Source organism: Protopterus annectens, chromosome 3.part0 (assembly GCF_019279795.1).
Source record: "Protopterus annectens isolate FY-2018-M chromosome 3.part0, PAN1.0, whole genome shotgun sequence".
Taxonomy (NCBI): Eukaryota; Metazoa; Chordata; order Ceratodontiformes; family Protopteridae; genus Protopterus; species Protopterus annectens.
The window spans coordinates 255,224,934-255,245,769 of record NC_056731.1 but is presented as its reverse complement, the minus strand read 5'-3'; positions in this window follow the sequence as shown (position 1 = coordinate 255,245,769).

Below are 20,836 nucleotides of genomic sequence, written 5' to 3'. Positions count from 1 at the left end.
TTCTGAATCTTCTAATGACCAGATGGCCCACATATGAGCAGAAGCCTTGGATCTGGGAGAGCAGGCCAAGAGGGATAAGAGATAATAACCAGTGCTGGCTTACCCATTATGGAGGCAACTATGGCAACTCAACCTGCAGGAGGGTGGATACTTAGAATAGGTTTAGTACAAATGAAACAGCAGGAGAGTCAAGGACACATGCTCATTAAATATTATATGTGCAGTAGGGGACATACATGCATGTATGAAAGCACATGTAGCAATGGGACTAGTATTGTGGGAGTTCCCACGTGCCCATGTCTATCACCAGGAGGGGTAGGCAGAAAGCAACTGAAAATTGTAATACCATAACTTGTGAGACATACACATGTTGTAATGCCAGCTGTAGGTACTTATACAGGGTGAACTCCTTTCCATGTTTTGTAGGAGAATTTTAGATCAAAGCTATTGCAGGCAGTGAGGTACATGTCAAACATTATTTTGTGTGAGTAAAATCCCAGTTCATGGGTATGAATAGGGTAGCATGTAAACATTTTTTTCAAGTTTATGTAAAGATATCCTTAAGGTTTACTTTTGAACTGTATATAAGAAGCACACTGTACTTGAATAAGTGAGAGTTGCTAAATATTCAACTAAAATTACACTGGAATATGACTGTTTCATTTGCAGAGTTTCAAACCATTATAGATAGCTTTTTTGGGAATCATTTAAACAACTTATACATTTATAGGACACAAACTGTATCATTTCTATGTCCTTCAGTATTTGCATGTATCATCTTGCAGTCTTTCCACAGTGTTTTAATGATCTTTAAATTCATCTGTGCTTAAAGGCTGTACTACATTGGTAGGATGTAATATGTATCTCTTTTTTAAACCCACTTGTTAAGCAATATATCTTGGCATTCACTGTATTATTAGTAGCTTAGCCTCAGTGATGCGGCAGAGTTGATCCCATAGGCAAAGCCCAACTGATTAATGTGACCCCCACCCCACCTCCATCATCTGTAAACTATAAATTGTGCAAGACTCCTATGAAATATGTAAATTCTACAACTGCATTATTGTAAAAAAGCATGTTATACCTTTTAAAAAATAATGCTGCAGTTTGCTGGAACTCTACTTTTCTGCTCACTAATAGCCTCTGGGACTAGCTTACAGATGAACTGAGCAAGCATGTAGCTTTGTATGTGTTTACACCATATATATTTTATTTTATTTATTTGTTTACTCACGTAGAGCACTGATCTCCATGGCTTTTTATTTTTCAGACTCAGCCTAAGACTGGTGTCTGGTTAAGTGACTTACTGAAAATTCACATATTAGTCTTTGGAGGCTTAGGGAAGCAAACCTTAGGCCAGTGGATGTCAGGAAATAATTTGTTCATCCTCTGCCACAACTGCCACAAAGCTATGATTCTCTGGCACTGTATTTATTTATTTTTTATTTATTGTTTTTGTTCCTTCATCAGACTGAGTTTTTGGATGCTGTTCTGTCTTTATTTAGCGTCTGTACATTTACCCTGAAGTAAATATTCTCATCAGCTAAGAGCTACTATGACAGCAAGAAATTTACAAGAAGGTGTGGATTGAGTATGATGATGTAAGGTATTGCTGGCTGTGCTAGAGGGAGCAGGGCAGTGCATGTGTAACATATGCCAGCATAGCTAGTTGGAGTTTTGTAAAGAATTATACATCATTTGAATATCAAACTGATTTATACAGATGCTTGTGTTAAAAATGTATTTGTAAAGCTGCTTGTGTTAAAAATAAATCAACAGTGGGTCCTGCAGGACAAAAAAGAAATATACATGTATGTCAGACTGTATTGTTGCAACTGCTGAAATGTATTTATTTTAACAGAGGATACTGGAAGGGAAGGGGTTAAGCTCATAAATGACTTGTTTTAGGTCATAAAGATTCTATCTCGCAGGTCTGAATGCAGCCAGAGATGCAATGTCTATGAAAAGCCTTTCTGCAGGAAGGGTAGGCATGTTGGAATTGTTTTATAGCTTCCAGATGTTGTATTAGCAAAGTTCTATGTGTTTACTGTGACACATCTGAGTGAAATCCTGGCTTAGTTGCTAGTGAGGGGGTAGTGCAGGAAATATTCAGGTGACCAGATGTGATATCATTCTGTAGCCAGCACTGAAATTGTATTTAGATACTAGTGAGAGATGTGATAGAGATACTCAGCAGTTTGTTATTAGACATGACAAGGGACACATCTAACTTCATCCTGCCTTACTCTAGCAAGTAACTAGGGAACAGTAATTATTCAGTCAGTTAGGAAAACATAGTGAGATTAGTTAAATGTTGTTTTTCTGTATTTGTCTGAGTATTTCCATCAGTGTTGTTTTTTTATAATTACTGTGATTGAAACTCTGGTGTTTATTTTAAATAGATATTTAAACTCCCCCAACACCTGATTTACACCCAACTCATTATTACCCACCACTTAGTATACCAGACAGACAGAATCCCAGCCTTGCAACAACTACTCCAACCATATACTAATACTCATCAACTCCGGTCTATACATAAAACCCTCCTACAAGTCTCCAAAGGAAACAACAAGGCTGAGGATTTCCTCTATTCCCACCATATCTCTAAAATTTTAAACACTATTCCCCAACATATTTTAAACATCACTGACATAACTCAATTCAAGAAACAGCTAAAAGGCTATCTATATAGCAACTGGATCTGCTCCTATATCAACCCAGGCTAATCCCTTCCCTGTATGTCTTATTCCCCAACCTGTGAACCTCTACTTACATACCTGGTGTATCTCCTTTTTCTAACTCCCTTCTCCTTTTCCTCATTTTATACTAATCTGACTAAAAAGTTAAACATACTCTCAAATACCTTCTATGTAAAATAAATAAATAAGTAAACAACTCATTCCTCCTTAAACTATTTTTATGATATTTATATATCAATGTATACTATTACTTAATCCTATAATTTTGATGTTATACCTAAGATGTCAATTGCACATTTATATTTGCCTTTTTATATTAATGTATTTGTTCCTTTTATATGAATGCCTATGCAAGTTGCATTTCTGAAAGTTTTATCTCTGGGCATCTGCTAAAAATGGACTTACACCCAGATGGACTATCCTGGTTAACAAATGTAAAATAAAATAAATAATAAATAAAAATTCAGTATTTTTATGATTTTTTTAATATTTATTATTAAATGTATCTAAACCATTCATTGTGGCTGGTCTTTTAGAAGATAACTCCCACCCAACATGGCTTTAGACACCATGACAGCACATCCACTGCACTACTCTCATTCACCCAAACAGTAGGAGAGGCCTATGATAACAACCTGCTAGTCTCCTGTTTATTCCTTGATCTCTCTAAGGCCTCTGACACTGTATCTCACTCTAAACCATTAACAAAACTCTCAGACCTTCATCTCTCTAACTCCTCTGTAAACTGGTTCTCTAGCTACCTATCCAATAGATAACAATCCATACATTGGCAAACAATCTTCTCCCCTTTTCTTCCTGTCAACAGTGATGTTCCCCAAGGATCTCTCTTGGGACCCCTCCTGTTTAATATTTTTACTAATAAACTACACTCTGTGACTAACTTCTCTACAGTTTTACAATATGCCAATGACTCCACACTTATCACCACTGTCCATAGCATTCCTAAACTTCTAGCTCTAACCAAAGACACTTTCTCATATGTTGAAAGCTGGATCTCTGAAAATCAACTTGTATTAAATGCTAAAAAGCTTAGTTAATAGATCAATTTAAAAGTACAGAGACATGGTAGGCAATAGATTTGGCAACAATTTAAAAAAATAGGAAGGTAGATTATCAGTAGAAGGGGAGCAAGGTTTGAGTTTATGTAGAACAGATTTAATGTAGGTGTGGGAACTGGTTAGAAGGAGAAGGTATTGGTGGTGGTTACACTGGGACTAGTAGAAGCAATGGTTTAAGCATAGTTAAGCGGGTTTGCGTGGCATGGTGCAGTGCTCAGCAGTGCTTAAATGTAACTGAGAGCTATATAGAAATGTATAGCTGTAGTTACCATATCCCCAGTAGCTGAATGGTTAGAGTCATGTCCTTCTGTGAAGTAGGTGCATGGTTCAAGTACACAGGGAGACCATTCAGCTTTTACATGTGATAGCAAAATGTTATAAAATATATATTTTTAATTATGTATACATTGAGAGTTGTTAACCAGGTTAGTCCAGCTGGGCCAAAAGCCCATTTTCAGTGGACATCCGAGGAGAAATGCCTTAGTTACACACAAGTGTCCAATACATTAAAGTCACACTCCAAGATAATGTAATTAGAATACACAAGGTTAGGAGATATAATTAAAATGAATACACTTAATAATAAAGTATCATTAATGAAGAAATTTCAATATATATATTTTTATTTTTAATAAACTCTGGTTTGCCCTTGCCCTTAGCTAAGCTCTGTTAAGCACTGCTAAGCCAAGCCAAGCAATGCTTAAACATGATCCATTTTAGCAGTACTTAGCACGTGCAGCTCTGCTTAGCTGGTTTGGACATTGTTAAGCAATGCCAGTTTAAGCACTGCTCGGCTGAGCTCAGCGGGTTTGCACAGTGCTAAGTTTTGCTTAGTATTTTTAAAAATGTTCCATTGGGGGTAAAGGGTAGGAAAACAGCCTCATTTAAGCTGAACAGATGGGAATACAGCCAGAACCTGTTGGAGTTTGATCTGTGCAGGATTTGGAGAGGGCGTGCATTTCCGGGTGCAATGGTGGGATATGTTGGAGTCCAGAGTCATGGTTAGGCTCCTTGTGAAAGACCATGACATACAACTGCTGCATGACCAGTACCAGAGATCAGAATACAAATCAGAGGCCTGGGACTAGCTGGCACACATCCTCACCAGTGCAACTGGTGTCCCTCACACTGGTAAGCAGGTGCGTCACCACTATGATGACCTGAAGCATAGGAAGGGGGAACTCTTGGCCCAGTGGATCCAAGATGCTCAAAACGACAATGCCCAAGTTTGTAAATATAGGAAACATTGATTTACCAAAGTCTAGTATGAGTATCTGATAGACAGGTACACATAATGGTGTGTTTCTCTCCCCACAGCTGCAGAGGAGAGAGCTCCCAACTTGGAAGTCCATGCAGGGCACCTGCCCAGGTTGCACCAAGAGTGTGGTGAGTACAGATATGTCCTCCAATATATACTAATATAATTAAGAAAGAGTACAGTAGTAACTGCCAGTAGGCATATTCTGTTTTGAGTGTACTGCAATGAATGTGCTAATAGGCCTGGACTGATATAAGTAAGTAATGCCAGGTGCAGTTCAATATAGTATACACACACACACACACACACACACACACACACACACACACACACACACACACACAGTGTCTGTTTGGCTTTTTTTCCTTATAAAAGTGCTGATGGATTGTGTATTATGGCAAAAATTTAAATATTAAATATATAGTGAAAGTTACCTCTCAATGTCCCTAATTTCCAGGAATTCCCTGATTTTGACTTAAATTTTGAAAAGTTGATTTGATGATGTCCAGTTGGTGGACAAAAGTGTGCTTTTCACAAATAAAAGCTGAGTTATTCCGGTGACTGAGTTTGCTTGAGTTTATCTTTGCTATTTTTACAGACTGGGAATTAACATCTGAAGTTTTGGACTATTTTTACTGTTGCTTTTAATTCTGTAGATCAATGCATGTGCATATACCTCTAAGAAGCTATTCAAGAGCTTGCACAAGTGTATAAATACTGAGCATGTGCAAGCTAGACTGCCATTTTGTAGTAAGTTGTTAAGATGTAAGCATGTATGTATGTAAGGTCTGTCTGTTAACTAGTTCATTTGTATTTTATGATGCTGCTATCCATCCTGATGTGTTTCTATATATTAAAGCATCTAAACAAAAACCCCAGCCTTCTTGTCATATGTGTTAGAGATGAACGAGCGACATGATGCCAGAAGTGGCATTTCTAAAGGATATGGAGTCAGAACCAGCATATCTAAAGGGGATGAAGTTAGAAGCAGCATGGCTAAAATTACTTAAGTCACTTTTTTAGAAGTGATGGAATGTACAGCAATGGATCAGCCCTAAAATGTGCATACTTTGCAAAACAGGTCAGAAAAGAACTTTAGATATTAAAACTTGCTCAGCACTATTTCTTAGTTGAATAATATGAAACGAGACATACAGAACATTATAAATGATATTCCCATAAACCGATATGTATGATATTGATAAAAATATTTGAACTACTACAGAAAATGTTTGAAATAAATTCCAAATTGCATAAAATAAATAAAATAAGGGGAAACAAGTGCATTTTCGCAAAACACCTATATTTCATATTAAGCAAAGATATCCAAGTTATCAGATGTATTAAAGGTGTTCTCATGTTTGTGCAATGTTACAGTAAAGCTATTTCACAAAGTGCAGCCTATACAAGGCATATTTCACAAAATACAACCATTACAGGGCATATTTTGCAGAATACAGCCATTACAGAACATATTTTGCAAAGTACAGTATTTCAAAGAGTTTATTGTGCATTTGAATGTTGTTGCAAGCTCACAGAACAGTTTGTTCTTACATAATTACAAGGGCCATATTTTCAGTGTGTTTGTGTATACTTTGTGGGCATGGCAGATGGATTATGAAAATCTAGTGCACTTGTGTTTGACAGTAATATTGCTGAAAACTAGAGAGTGTTTGAGCAAGAGTATGACATTTGAATACAGGCTGCATTTTCTAATAAAGATGACCATACAAAGGCATTTACTCTACTTAATTTAGCTGGGCCAGAAGCCATTGAAAGGAAACGTTAATTTGTGTATGCACCTGCTATCTATACTGGAGAGGAGGAAAGCCATTATATTGTTGTACCAGCTGAGCCAAGGGAGGACCCAGAGTGCTTAAAACCTAAATTTAGAGAAATGAGCAACTCCCAGACAAATGTTACAATGGAAAGGCACTTATTTTACAGAAGGGATCAAAAGCCTGGTGAAACTTTTGCAGCATATATAATTGACCAGAGAAACAAAGCTAAAGTGTGCAGATCTGGTGATTTAAGGGATGAGTTGATAAAGGACAGACTTGTGTGTGGTATTAAAAATGATGCTTTGAGAAAGATTTTACTTTGTGACACTGATTTAATGTCGAATAAGGTCATTGTGATTTGTCAGATATATGAGCTCACAGAAAAGCACATAAATATGCTTACAAATGAGAGCAGCTCTAGAAGTCACAGTGATAAGGCTCATGTTGATTGTATGCAGCATGTGGTTAAAAGAAACAGGCCCCAGCACATGGCAGCAACTGTATCCCCTGCAGCACTCACTCGTAAACCACAGAACTTTTCAGCAAATTCCAGAGTTCGCATAGTCTCAGCGAAGCATAAGAGTGAGTCAGTAAACAAAAAGTATGGGCCCCAGCCTAGTTTCATTGCCAACTGTCATAACTGTGGTGGAAGTCATAAGTCTAAAAGGGAAAAATGTTTAACTTATGGTCAACAGTGCCACAAATGCAATAAATGGAATCATTTCAAAAGATTTTGTAAATCAAAAGGCCCACATTCTTTTATTAAGAGGGAACATTTTAAGAAACAAGTTGATCAATTAGAAAGCTGTAATACTACTCTTTTCATTGATGGTGTGTCAGTGCTTCATGAAACAGTCAATGCAGTAACTTTAAGGGCAAAGAATGAAGTATTATGTACTGTTTGGATAAATGGCAAACACATAGAGATCAACGTTAATACAGGTTCCAAGTGCTATGTTATGTCAATGGAAACTTTTTCTAGACTGTGTCATGGTTAAAGGCTTGATTCGGCAAGGTGTGTGAACCTTGTTGCTTATGGAGGTGAAGAAATTCAAACCGAAGGCTCTGAAATGCTTTCATGTTACTCTTCTGGAAGAAGCTATGACTTATTATTTTATGTGGTCAAGATGCATGTCCAGTCATTATTAGGACCTCAGAGACAGTTGGAAAATGGGACTGCTTTCATTTAATAAGGAAGTCCACCATGTTAGCTTAAAACACCACTATTCTAATTTCACCCAGTACATTTTTTCTACCTGTGCTGATCTTTATGAGGACAAACTAGGAAAACTTCCAGTTGTGTACTCCAAGAAGTTAGACCCAAAGGTCAGTCCAGTTATCAGGCTAGCACAAAAAGTTTTAATAGCCATGCAGGACAGAGTCAAAGCTGAGTTAGATAAAATGATGTGACAAGGTGTGATTTGTCCAGTTGAAACTCCAACTGAATAGGTATCTTCCATGGTGGTAGCTCATAAGTAAAGTTCAGATGACATTAGAATATGTATTGACTCACAAGATTTGAACAAACCACTAAAAAGACCTCATCATCCAATGTGCACAGTCAAAGAAGTTGCAGACTTGATGCCAAATGCCACTATTTTTTCTTAGATGCAAAGAGTTCATTTTGGCAAATTCAGCTTGACAAGAAATCATCATTGCTAACTACTTTCTGTACTCCATTTGGCAGGTACAGATTTTTGAGAATGCCATTTGGGATAAATTCTGCAAGTGACGTCTTTCAACGAGCATTGAGCAAATTTTTTCTGAGTATCCTTGTGCTATTATAGTAAACGACATACTAGTAGGAGGTCGCTTTGAAGCTGAGCATGACAGAAACCTCAAAAAAGTTCTGAAAAGGGCACGTCAAGAGAATCTTAAGCTCAATCTACACAAATGCAAATTCAGGCTACAAGAAGTTACTTATGTTGGTCATTTATTTACGAGTACAGGCCTACTACCAGACTATTCTAAGCAAACAGCCATTCTCGAGATGCCAGCTCCAGGCAATGTTCAAGCCCTGCAACGTTTTCTTGGCATGATTAACTACCTAGGCAAATTCATTCCTGACTTGAGCCAACTTTCAGCACCACTTAGAGAGCTGACATGTAAAGATGCATCCTGGTCTTGGTTAGAGCAACACCAAAGAGCATTTGATGGCATGAAACACAGAATTGCCAGTCCACCAACTCTCAGATATTATGATCTTCATAAACCAGTTATACTTTCCTGTGATGCTTCTAAATTTGATCTTGGTGCAGCCATTCTACAAGAGGATCAACCTGTTGCCTATGCATCGAGAACTCTTACTCAAACTGAGATGCAGTATGCCCAGATTGAGAAAGAACTTTTGGCAATTGTATTTGCATGTTCGAAGTTCTGTGATTGTGTTTATGGTAGACCTATCCAGATCAAAACAAACCACCAACCATTAGTCACTATCTTGAGAAAGCCTATACATTCAGCTCAAGCCTGACTGCAACATATAATGCTGAGATTGCAAAGGTATAATTTCAATCATATCTGCAAGAAAGGCAAACTTCTTTATCTTGCTGATACCTTATCCAGATTGCCCAGAAACACCACAGAACAGCACGAGAATGAGAACCTTGATTTTTAAGTCATGGAAGTGAGAAATTTTTCTTCCACATGTCTTGATGAGCTGACAGATCACACAGCCACAGATGCAGTTTTACAGAGGCTCAACCACGTTATCATTCAAGGATGGCTGTCAAAGCAATCTAGTTTACTTCAAGAAGTGCAACCTTATTTTCCATACAGAGATGAGATTTTGTCTGACAATAGTATCATTATGAAAGGTCCGAAAGTAATTGTTCCAAACTCCTTGCAACAAGAGTACATTACTATCTTGCATCATGGTCACCCAGGAACTGAATCTACCAAAAGAAGGGCGAAAGGACTAGTATTTTGGCCTTCTATTTCACAAGACATTGAGAGAGCACTTTCATCTTTTTCACTGTGTAATAATACAAAGCCGTATCAACAGAAGGAACCACTTCAGCTAAACTATATTCCGGAACTACCTTGGTCAGCAGTAGCCACTGATATCTTCGAGTGGAATGATCAACATTATTTGGCATTAATAGTCTTACTCCAATTGGTTCGAGATTGACTTACTTCCTAACCTAGCAGCCAGTACTGTCATTACTAAGATGAAACATCATTTTGTTGTGTATGGCAGTCTGCATAAAGTTATCTCTGACAATGGCACACAGTTTACAAGCCAACAGTTCAAAAGATTCGCCAAAGAATGGAACTTTACTCATGTCACAAGTAGCCCTGAGTACCTGCAGTCAAATGGTTTAGCAGAACGTGCAGTTCAAAATGCAAAGCAGTTACTAGAAAAGTTAAAATGAGATAATCGTGATGTTTTTCTGAATCTCTTGACTCTCAGAAATGTTCCTTATGATAAACATCTTGGTTCACCTGCTCAGAGACTTCTGTCAAGACAAACCAGAACCGCATTACCAATCAGTAGTCAGTTGTTGGTTCCATGTGTCAAGAACAACAGGTTTGTAAAAGCCAATCCATTGAAGAAGTGTTTAACCTAGAAGTTTTACTACAATAAAATCTGCAAACAGCTCAATCCATTAAGAGAAGGAGAAGTGGTAAGGATGTAAACATCCAAAGGTTATGATTGGATTGGTGTCATGAAGAATATTGGTCCAGAGGTGAGATCATGCATTGTGGAATCAGAAGGAACAGGGTTTAGGTAGAATTGGAAGCATTTGAGAATGGAGTCTGAGCCCATACCACAGCACATAGCCTGTGAGAAAGACTCTTTATCTCAGAGTGTGTTGTCCAGTGTTCCATTTCCAGAGGACGTTCCAGAGGACATTCCTGTTCCTGTGACAAATCCAGAAGTTCCTGATATGAGTTGTGCACTGCAGACTGTCCCTGTTGCTAAATTTGGTCCCGACTGTTATGTTACAGGATATGGTAAGAGGGAGGATGTAGATCAATGTGTGTGTATATACCTTTAAGAAGCTATCCAAGGGCTTGCACAAGTGTATAAATACTGAACGCATGCAAGCTAGACTGCCATTTTGTAGTAAGCTGTTGAGATGATGCTATCCATCTTGATGTGTTTCTATGTATTAAAGCATCTAAACAAAAACCCCAGCCTTCTGGTCATACATGTTAGAGATAAACGAGCAACAAATTCTAAGTTTAAGAGTTTTTATTTTTCATTTTTCTCAAATAACAAGGAAGTGAATGCTGTCTGCTGTTTTCACACTGGGGACAGCTGTCTACTCGCATCTCTGCTGTGGTTTATAAAAATCAAATTTCCCCAGCATTCTCACTGGATGTAATATTTTCAGGTGTTACTAACTCAAAGAGAAAACATGTTTAGCATTGTTCACCACATTTACCATGATGTTCTGCTTTCCTGTCACAGTTCCATTAAAAAGGGAAAACTTCCACCTTTAACATTACTTATTAGCATTCATGTACAACACCAAGGCTGCATTTGTAAAATAAATTATTTAGTTTTGTTTTAAGCATGTAAGAACAGATTCTCATACTTTCTGAGTAAACATTTTTCAAACAACACAAATTAACATTGCCTGGTACTGTAGGTCAGTCTATCACTCAGCATATATCTCATCACTAGTTGACAAATCAAAGTCCAAGGCTCTCCATATGCCTCCGCATCTCTCTGTTAATCAGGTCTCAACAAGCCCCCACATCTCTATGTTAATCAGGTCTCCATGTGACCCCACATCTCTCTGTTAATCAGGTCTCCACATGCCCCCACATCTCTCTGTTAATGAAGTCTACACATACCCCTGTATCTCTCTGTTACTCAGATCTCCACATGCACCCATATCTTTCTGTTAAGTCTCCACATACCCATACATCTCTCTGCTAATCAGGACTCCATGTGCCCCCGCATCTCTCTTAATCAGGTCTCCACATGCCCCCATATCTCTTTGTTAATCAGGTCTCCATGTGCTCCCACATCTCTCTGTTAATCAGGTCTGCACATGCCCTTGCATCTCTCTGTTAATCAGGTCACCACATGCCCCCACATCTCTCTGTTAATCAGATTCTACTCTCCTTGACTTCACAGATGGTCAACAGGTGTGCAAGATCACACAGTTTTCAGGACTCTGCTATGTTGGTAAAGCAACCACTGAGTCATAGAATGAAGTTGTCAGTTTACCAGTCAGTCTGTATTTCTATCTGCACTGATGGTCGTGAATTTTGTCTAATGTCTGAAAGAATGAGATAATAGGATGTAAGCAGCAGAAATATGGTTCCTTCACAATGTTTTCAAGCTTACTTTCTGTGAAAAGATGATAAACTTGGCCAGGGAGTAATTGGAACAGAGATTATTTTGGTCATCATTCAGAGAAGACCTAGTAAGGATGTCCCAAGGCTTCTTCCAAAGGATGTCTCAAGGCTTCTTCCAAAGGATGTCCCAAGGCTTCTTCCAAAGGATGTAGCAGGTGTTGCCCACTGTCAGGAGGCTCTGCAATAGATCTGCTCATTCTAAGAGGACTGTATATCTCTCTTGTTTTACCCAAAAAATACCCAGAGGTCCAACAGGAGGAGCTGGAGATTAGGAAAGTCCAAGATGACCTGCCCAGATTACTACCACTATTACCCTCACCAGGGCAAAATACATAGAAAATGAATGGCTAGTAGAGATAGGACAAATGTAAATATAAGACATATAAGTGGAGAAAGGCAAAAACAAAACATTAAACAAAGGAATAATTAATTAGAATTTGATTTGAGTGCATCTAGAAATATGTATGGGAGAATGCAAAAGGGAATATGAATTATGTCATTATAATGGTAACCAAAAATCATTAAATGCTGATTAATGTAATACTAAAATGAAACAATTACAAATTTAGGCATACAAAAATAGTAATAATAATTTATCAAATGAAGTTATGCTCAATATATGTTGTTCTTTTTTATGATAAAATTACTGAATGCAAAGGCTGTTGCAGCTGAGTGGCGCAGCAGGTCGCACACTTACCTTTACTGCAGAAGGCTGTGGGTTTTATTCCCATACCAGGTAGATCAATTATTGACACTGCAGTATAGCATAAAGGGAGAACTACCTTTGTTCACAAATGATAGGCAAAAGTTATCAGATAACATTCACTTTACTGTTTCAAATGAAGACAGTAAATTGGAACAATTACATTTCACAGTATACAACTTTAACTTGAAAAATTGTAGAAAACAAAGGCTTTAAACAAAGATAAATAGAAATATTGTACACAAGCAATGGAAGGGTTGAGCACAAAGATACTAAAATATGAGAAGTATACCTTGAAACCAATGCCTCTGTGATTGCAATGAGTTTTAATGTATTTATGTTAAAACATCTGCAGAATGCATATCAATTAAATATATTGTAATAAATTCAGTGTGTTTCAGACTGCATTGACCCGAAGTTTGTCTCATGCATATAATACTGCTCTATCAACTCCAAATCGACTTCACAACTCATGCTGTCACAAAAGAACAAGAGAAAATTGACCGCAAATTGATGACTGACAGCAGACCTTTCAATTAAAACTGCTGATTCAGTGTCTGGCATTTGATTGCCATTCATCATTCATATTGTCATCATGGATTCCAGTTAAAATATTCCTCTTATGCAATGATTTGTTTTTTATAAACAGAAAGGGCACCTTACTGCTGCCTCATATCAGTGATTAAACCAGTCCACTGTATGACCTGCCACATTAGCTCATGCCTCAAACAGACCTGGATGCTTTGCCTTGTCCATTTTGTTGATATATACCAAAGTGAAAGGTGAAAAGCAGTAAAGTAAAATAAATTTCCTGAGCACATAATGCATTCTCACCTGTTGTGAGAAGTCAAGTTATTAAAAGTAAATTAATACAACACACATTTTAGTTATATTATCTGAGTTTGCCTAATCAAGAAGGACAATGGACACAAGTGTCCCTTTTCAGGGGATGAGACAGAAGCAGTGGGGTCAAATAGTTGGCAAATGAAGGGAGACCATGTCAAATCTTGAATCTTGAATACAGGATGCAGCTTGTTAACAGCTGAGTGCCTTAGTTCTCTGCAGTAACTGCCCAGTAAATATGAGTTACATGATAACCATCGTCATTACTTCATGCCAGGGTGATACGTTCTCAGATATGCAGTAACTAATCAAATGCATAAATCTTTATAGTACATACAAACAGATATCTTTATTAAAAGGACCTCTGAATTGTTTTTAATTATACCTAATTCCTTATTGTATCAATAGGGACTATCTTTGATAATGCAATAGTAAAGTGGTAATCATCCTATGTATTCAGCCAAACTTTTATTGTAACCACTGGATTCTCACAGTGTTCTGTACTGGGTATGTTACTTTTTCCATATTTATAAATAACTTATTATTGCAACTGTCCCCTATCAGCTGTACATTATAAACCGATGATATGATAATCTTTTATTCTGGGCTATCAGTCAGTGTACTGCAGCACATGCCTCTCGGCTGTCTGGATTTTCACAGAATGTCCAGATTCTTGCCTCATATTTTTGGTGTGTTCCTCATAAATTTTTTTTTCTGGCAAATCATTGAGGGTTGAAGTCAATAAATAATAACATACATTTGAGTTTTAGACTTGATATACTTCAGAAAATGCATGTTAATGCAAAAGCTGTTGTTCTAGCAACTAAGTTTATAAGAACAATAATTAAAATTCAACTCTGATTTTAGGCCTCTGTCCCCCATTGTTTATGTCTTTGTCCAGATTTCTTGCCCTCAGAAGTTGAGATGTATGCTACAACATAAACTGCATACTAGTTTCAATCTTCTGTAGATCTGGGTTACATAGCATAACCTTATCACAAGCAGCAAAATTATCCTCCTCCATGCTATTTGTAACTAAACAAAATCTCTCAGAAGATTATCCCTTGAAATGAATAAGTCCCTTAGGCTTACCTATATCAGCCACAACTCTCCAAACATACATTAGGCTTAACCTTAGACTACCTAGTCTCCCTCATTCCACATACAGAGATGTTAGCAGATAAAACACTTAACTAAAGGTAGCATACACATTCTCACACCCATTAATGTCTGAGGCTAGGAAAGCAATAGATGTTAGTGTGATCATATTAATAACTCTCAATTCCTCTTACAGCATGTATATATTATGAACAGCCAGTAAGGATATATGACAGTTTATACCACAGTCTGATGTTAGGGGGTATCATTTAACTACATTACAAAAAAGTAAACTGCTTATCTTTTACAGAAACAGCCTCACTGCTTCCTAACTCATACTTACTGAAACACCCTGTTGAGTGAAACTGTCCACCCCTTTTAACCAAAATACTTATTAAAGTATCTACTTAGGGAATTGCACTCAGAGCCAATACTAGAAGTCACCACCTATTACTGTGGCCTTCATTCTGGAAAGCTCTAGGCGAAAACTCTGTCTCCAAACTTTGATCAGCATGGAATTCACTGTCTGCAATCCAAAGATCTCAAACACATCACTCAACATTTATGAAGACGTTCTTCTCTTAACTACAGAAATTAAAAATGCAATTGCTTCAGGGATGCAGGTAAAATGCATCCTATTGTTCATAAAACACAATATTCCTTCTTTTCTGCTGAATACCTCAACAGATCAAGGTAAAATTCAGGTAACGCACTGTGATTCCATTTAACCCAAATGCCCAGAACACCTGTGCACATACTACTGAACACCAGCTGAATAGAATATATGAACCTATGAACTCAGATGTTCAGCCAAGCACAATATTCTGCTCACAGAATGATTCAACCATACAGCAGTTACAAGTTTGGAATATTGTATTTCCCAAAGTTGTGCAGCAGTATCGACCAAATGAGCATTCAACATTTTGCACTACACACACACACACACACACACACACACACACACACACACACACACACATATATACATACATAGGCTCATAGCAGATTACTAGGTTAACTGCCCAAGAGCCCTTAAAAGCCCAGCCATTATTACCCAAATGTTGCCTGATTTTCAATCCCTAAGGGCTAGAACTTGGCTTAGGTTTGTGCCTATGCCTTTCAGTATTTTACAGACTGTCACTGTCAATAAGGGACATGAGAGCCACCACTGGAGTGAATTTGTAATTCCCCATCTATTAATCTGAAATCCATTTGAACAGGGTCAGGGAAGGGCTCTGCTTTATGTGAATAGGAAGCTTGTTCCAGAGAAGGAGTAATCTCTGAGATGCATATCTGTCTCTCCAGCATGATTTGTTCATGTCACAGCCAAGGTTTAGATCCTTACATCAGGTGATTCTTGTGCAGTTTGTCTTGTGAATATGTAACAGTTCCATTAGGGCTGGATTTGAGAGTGCCTTGTAGGTTAGGGAATAGGTCACCCCTTAATAGTGGTAGAAGACAGAGTAAAGGAATAGGACTTTTAGTCGATACACATAGGGCATGTTGTTTGCACACTGTACTTTTTTTATAATTAAGCTCTGAGGCCTTTCCATTTATTGCAAGTGCCTGGTCAAGTGCATACCAAAAGGTGCACTGTACTCAATTATTGGTCTGATGAGGGCCGATTACAATGGGGCTATAACTTACCTGGATCTGGATGCCATGCCTTTACTTATATGCTGTGCCACAATGTTGTAATTTGTAGGGGTATTTGACTTCCAATGGGTATGATTATGCATTTTTTTGCTTTTAGGCCATGGCACTGGCACCAGTTATTTGTCTGAGTCAGACCCTTCTGAAGGATATCTACATCCCTGGGGGATTCAGGGACTGCCACCAACTTGCAGTCATCAGCAAACTCAGTCAGTCAAAGGCCTTCTACATTAGTCTTGACTTCCTAGAAGTATATAATGAACAGGAGAGGTCCCAGCACTAAGCCCTGTGGCACACCACTAGTAACTGGTCTCCTGCTAAATCTGAAGTCTCCCACTTTAACAACATGTGCCCTGTGCATAAGCCATTTGGCTATCCATCTGATGACATAGGGATTTAGGCCCAGTTTTGTGAGTTTATTTATAATACCTGAGTAGCGAATTGTGTCAAATGCCTTAGCCAGGTCAAGGTAGGCTGTATGCACTTCATCAGTAGCCCTAGTGACTTTCACAAAGAAATCCAGCAGATTGAGTCGGCATGACCTGACCTTGACAAAGCCAAACTCAGTTAAGTTCAGTGCTTGGAGATTCCCTATTTTGTTATTTATCAGGTCCATAATTATTCTTTCCATGGCCTTGCATATAAGACTAGTGACACTTATGGGTCTTTAATTTCCTCGGTTTGTTGATGGTCCACTGTTATGCAGAGGGATGACTGTTGCTGTCCTCCATTCCACAGGGATAAAACAAGTCTGGAGACTGTGGTTAAAAAGAGATCATAGTGTGTTGGATGGGTCCTGATTCAAGCTATTTAGGAGGTATCCTGGGATATTGTCATGACCCATCAAAGCCATGTTTTCCACTTTAAACAACTCACTGGTGACCTGTTCTTTTGTAATAACTGGTAGAGGAATGAGGGAAGGTATTTCTTGAGGGGGTAACCAGAGGTGATGGGAAGGTAAAATTTAAGGTATTTCTTGAGGGCGTAACCAGAGGTGATGGGAAGGTAAAATCTGATCTGAATTTATCGGCCAACAGATTTGCTGTATCTTCTGGTTGGGTATAGGAGATGCCATCTACAACTAACTCTACACACTGTTGGGTGCTGCCCTGAAGATTGCAGACTTCACTGAAAAATGCCTTATGGTTATCCTTAGTTTGGGAGGCTTTTTTGCCTCAAAATTCACTTTTGAAGACTTGACTAGTCCCCTTATCTATTTGTTTAGACTAATGCAGGAGTTTTTGTTTGTTGTATACATTCTCTCTTATTTCTAGACAGGATTTTCTTTCTTTCTTTCTTTTGTTGTACAACCTGTTTATAGCAGGCGTCCACCAGGGCAGCTTGTTTTTGTGGTTTGTCCTAGGCTCATTTTGGACTGGTACTGCTATTTCTATGCAGTTGTTCATATGGTCATACAGGGCTTTTGTATAAACCTCCACACAGGCTTCTGGGTTTTCTGGGTTTGGGGAAGCTATGCTTTTGCTTAATAGCTGATAGTTTGCCTTATAAAAGTTCTTAAAGGTTTTGAGGTTAGGTAGGGCTCTAGTTTTATATTTATTTCAAGGGAGACCACTTTGTGATCTGATCTAACCAGTGAGGACTTTACACTTGGAAGGGGGATGCAATACTCTCCCATGTTTGTGAGTACCAGGCCCAGGATATTTGTAAACATAATGGGAGCTGCTTCAGGGCATTTGCATTGACAAAGCCAAGAAAATTTGAGGCTGATTCCCAGTTAATGAAGGGATAGTTGAAATCACCCATGAATATGGTATTGTTGTTAATGGTAAGTGAATCTATTAAATTCAGGTATGTGGTATGCTTTTACTGTTTCATGGTGGGGGACCTTTAGCTAACAAGAATATGGTAGGTGATTTTTCCTAAGGTTAATTGGACATGGAGTGGCTCGAGCATGTCATATTGTGTGACCGGTCTTAAGGTGTGCTTATCCTTTATGTAGATGGATACACTTTTACCTTTTGTCCTTTCATGTGCAGTGTGTGGTTGGTATGTGTGAAAAGCATGATAGCATTGCATTGCTGCTGCACTTTCCATGGTTTAGAACCATGTCTCAATAACTGCACATATGTCTGGATTCCCCAGGGAGAGGAGTGCTTCTAGGCAGGGAAGTTTCTTGTTGAGACTCCTACAACTGAGCAGTAATACCTTTAGCTTCTCCTGAGTAGATTTTGCTATGTTGTGAAGTTTGTCTGTTTGGTAATACCTAAAAAAGGCACTACAGGGGTGGATAATGTTTTGGCCAGTATCCAAACACTTAGTGGTGACAGCAGAAGACCATACCTGGCAAAGTAGCATGGCCTGTCAATCATGTTTTCCCAGACTGACAAATGTTGGACCCTTTGGAATGACACCAATAGCTAAGTCAGTTATTAAAGTCAATCACTTTCTGTTGGTATTGTAGAATCATTCTTGAAGATGGCAAAATGCAACTCAATGCTAGGCTCATAACCACCTGTGGCACATATTCAGAGAGCTTAATCATGCTTCTCTTCATGTAGTCCAGGGAGGTACATCTCAGGTCATTTATGCACACATGGACTATGACTGAGTCATACTGGTGCTTGGAATTTAGTGACTTGAGTGCTTGCATGATCTGGTGAATCCTGGCCCTGAACAGGCAACTAACTGTAACCTTCTTATCCAGCCTGGTGAGAGGGACATCAGTGTGCCTCCTATGACCAAAATATTGGGTTGTGTTGTGTTACACATTATGTGCTTGGTAGTTGAGACACAGTGAGATGTAGTTTTATGTGTTGTGGGGGTGGGGGTTGTCGTGTTTGTGTGCATGCAGAGTTTTTGAGGAATGTGTCTGGGAGGCCTTTCAGATTTGGGTAAGTTACATTTGAGAACCACTGTATATGTAGCTCTATGCGTCTGATCCTTAGTAAGTGTAGTGAGTGTTTTGTGTGTGTGTGTGTGGGGGGGGGGGGGGTGCACTCGCGCGTGCGTGTGTTTGTGTCACTGGCAACCTGTTTGCATTTTTTGTATCTGTATGGGAGAGTCTTTTCTCCAGTGACAGTGTGTAACTACATCTCTCACATACTGTATTTGTTTGCTTCAAAACTAAATGATTGTCAGTGTACCTGAGACAATTACAGCATTCCTGCAGGATACCCTTGTCCATCAAGCTAAATGCAGTGATAGCAGGAAAGTGCCTATCCATGGTTGTAGGTGCTTAATATGTGCTTTACAAGGGAATAGAATAGGGGTGCTTGCAACAGGACGAGGGATGGATGTTTATGTAATGTCGTCGTCTTCTTCTTCTTTTCCCGGTTAGGGGTCGCCACAGTAGAACTCCGGTCCACTAATGATTGGCAGTAGATTTTTACAGTGCCGAGGTGCCAGCCTGACGCCCAACCTTCAATGAAGGCACGCCCATTCACGCATGTCTTTTGAATGTCACTCGACCACGGGGAGGACATGCAGACTCCAAACAGAAGGCGCTCCAGCCGAGAATCGAACTGGAGAACTTCTTGCTGTGAGGTGACAATGCTACCGCTGCACCACCGCGGAATGTTTATGTAACGTCGTCTACAGCTAGCATATGCAGCGATGCTGCCCAGTGCAAAAAACAGTTGCTCTTTGAGCAGTGATAGTTATGAGTGCTGTAATAATGCACTCTAGAGCTAATTAAATGTGGCAGTGATGCTCAGCACACAAACTAGTTGCTTCTTGAGTAGCGCAGGACTGTGGAAAATTTTAGAGGTATTTTTTATAGGAAAAAGTACAACTTCTAGAGATTGCATATATACAGGACACCACTGACAGCAGCTGCGCAAAGTGCAGTGTCATAGAAATGTGAGGCTCATATACAAGGAGAAAAAGGCAGGTTTTAAATTAGGTATGCCAACAGGCTATTCAGGTAAGTATACAATAAGCTTTCCCCCAGAAATTTCCAGTTCAGATAGGTGAAAGCAGCCCTCTCCTATCACAAGAATGCAGACTTTGACCCTCTTAATGTAAAATGACTGGTTTGGAGCCTAGGTGTTAGGCAACCAGAAAACTAGATGTCTAAAAGCACTGAAAGCAGCAGATACAATGTATTTAGAGTACCTCAATTGCAGAACAGTAGCACTTACCAAAGTGAAAAAATGCAACTTAAAATTCTAAGCAAGTGCAGGAAAACAATAAATAGCACATAAATATTTGAGAATTCAATGTAAACGAGCAATACAAATGCAAAATAATATTTAATTTCATTTTTCTTGCCAAGAATGGCTTCATATGCAAGCAAAATCTTTCAAACTCTCTGGCCTCCTCCCCAACAGATGAGCGGCTATGAATAACTGAGCCAAGACTCTTGCAAACATGAGGTTTATACACAAGCAGAAAAAAAAACAAGTTTTAAACTAAGTATGTCTACAAGGCAACCAGATAAGCAC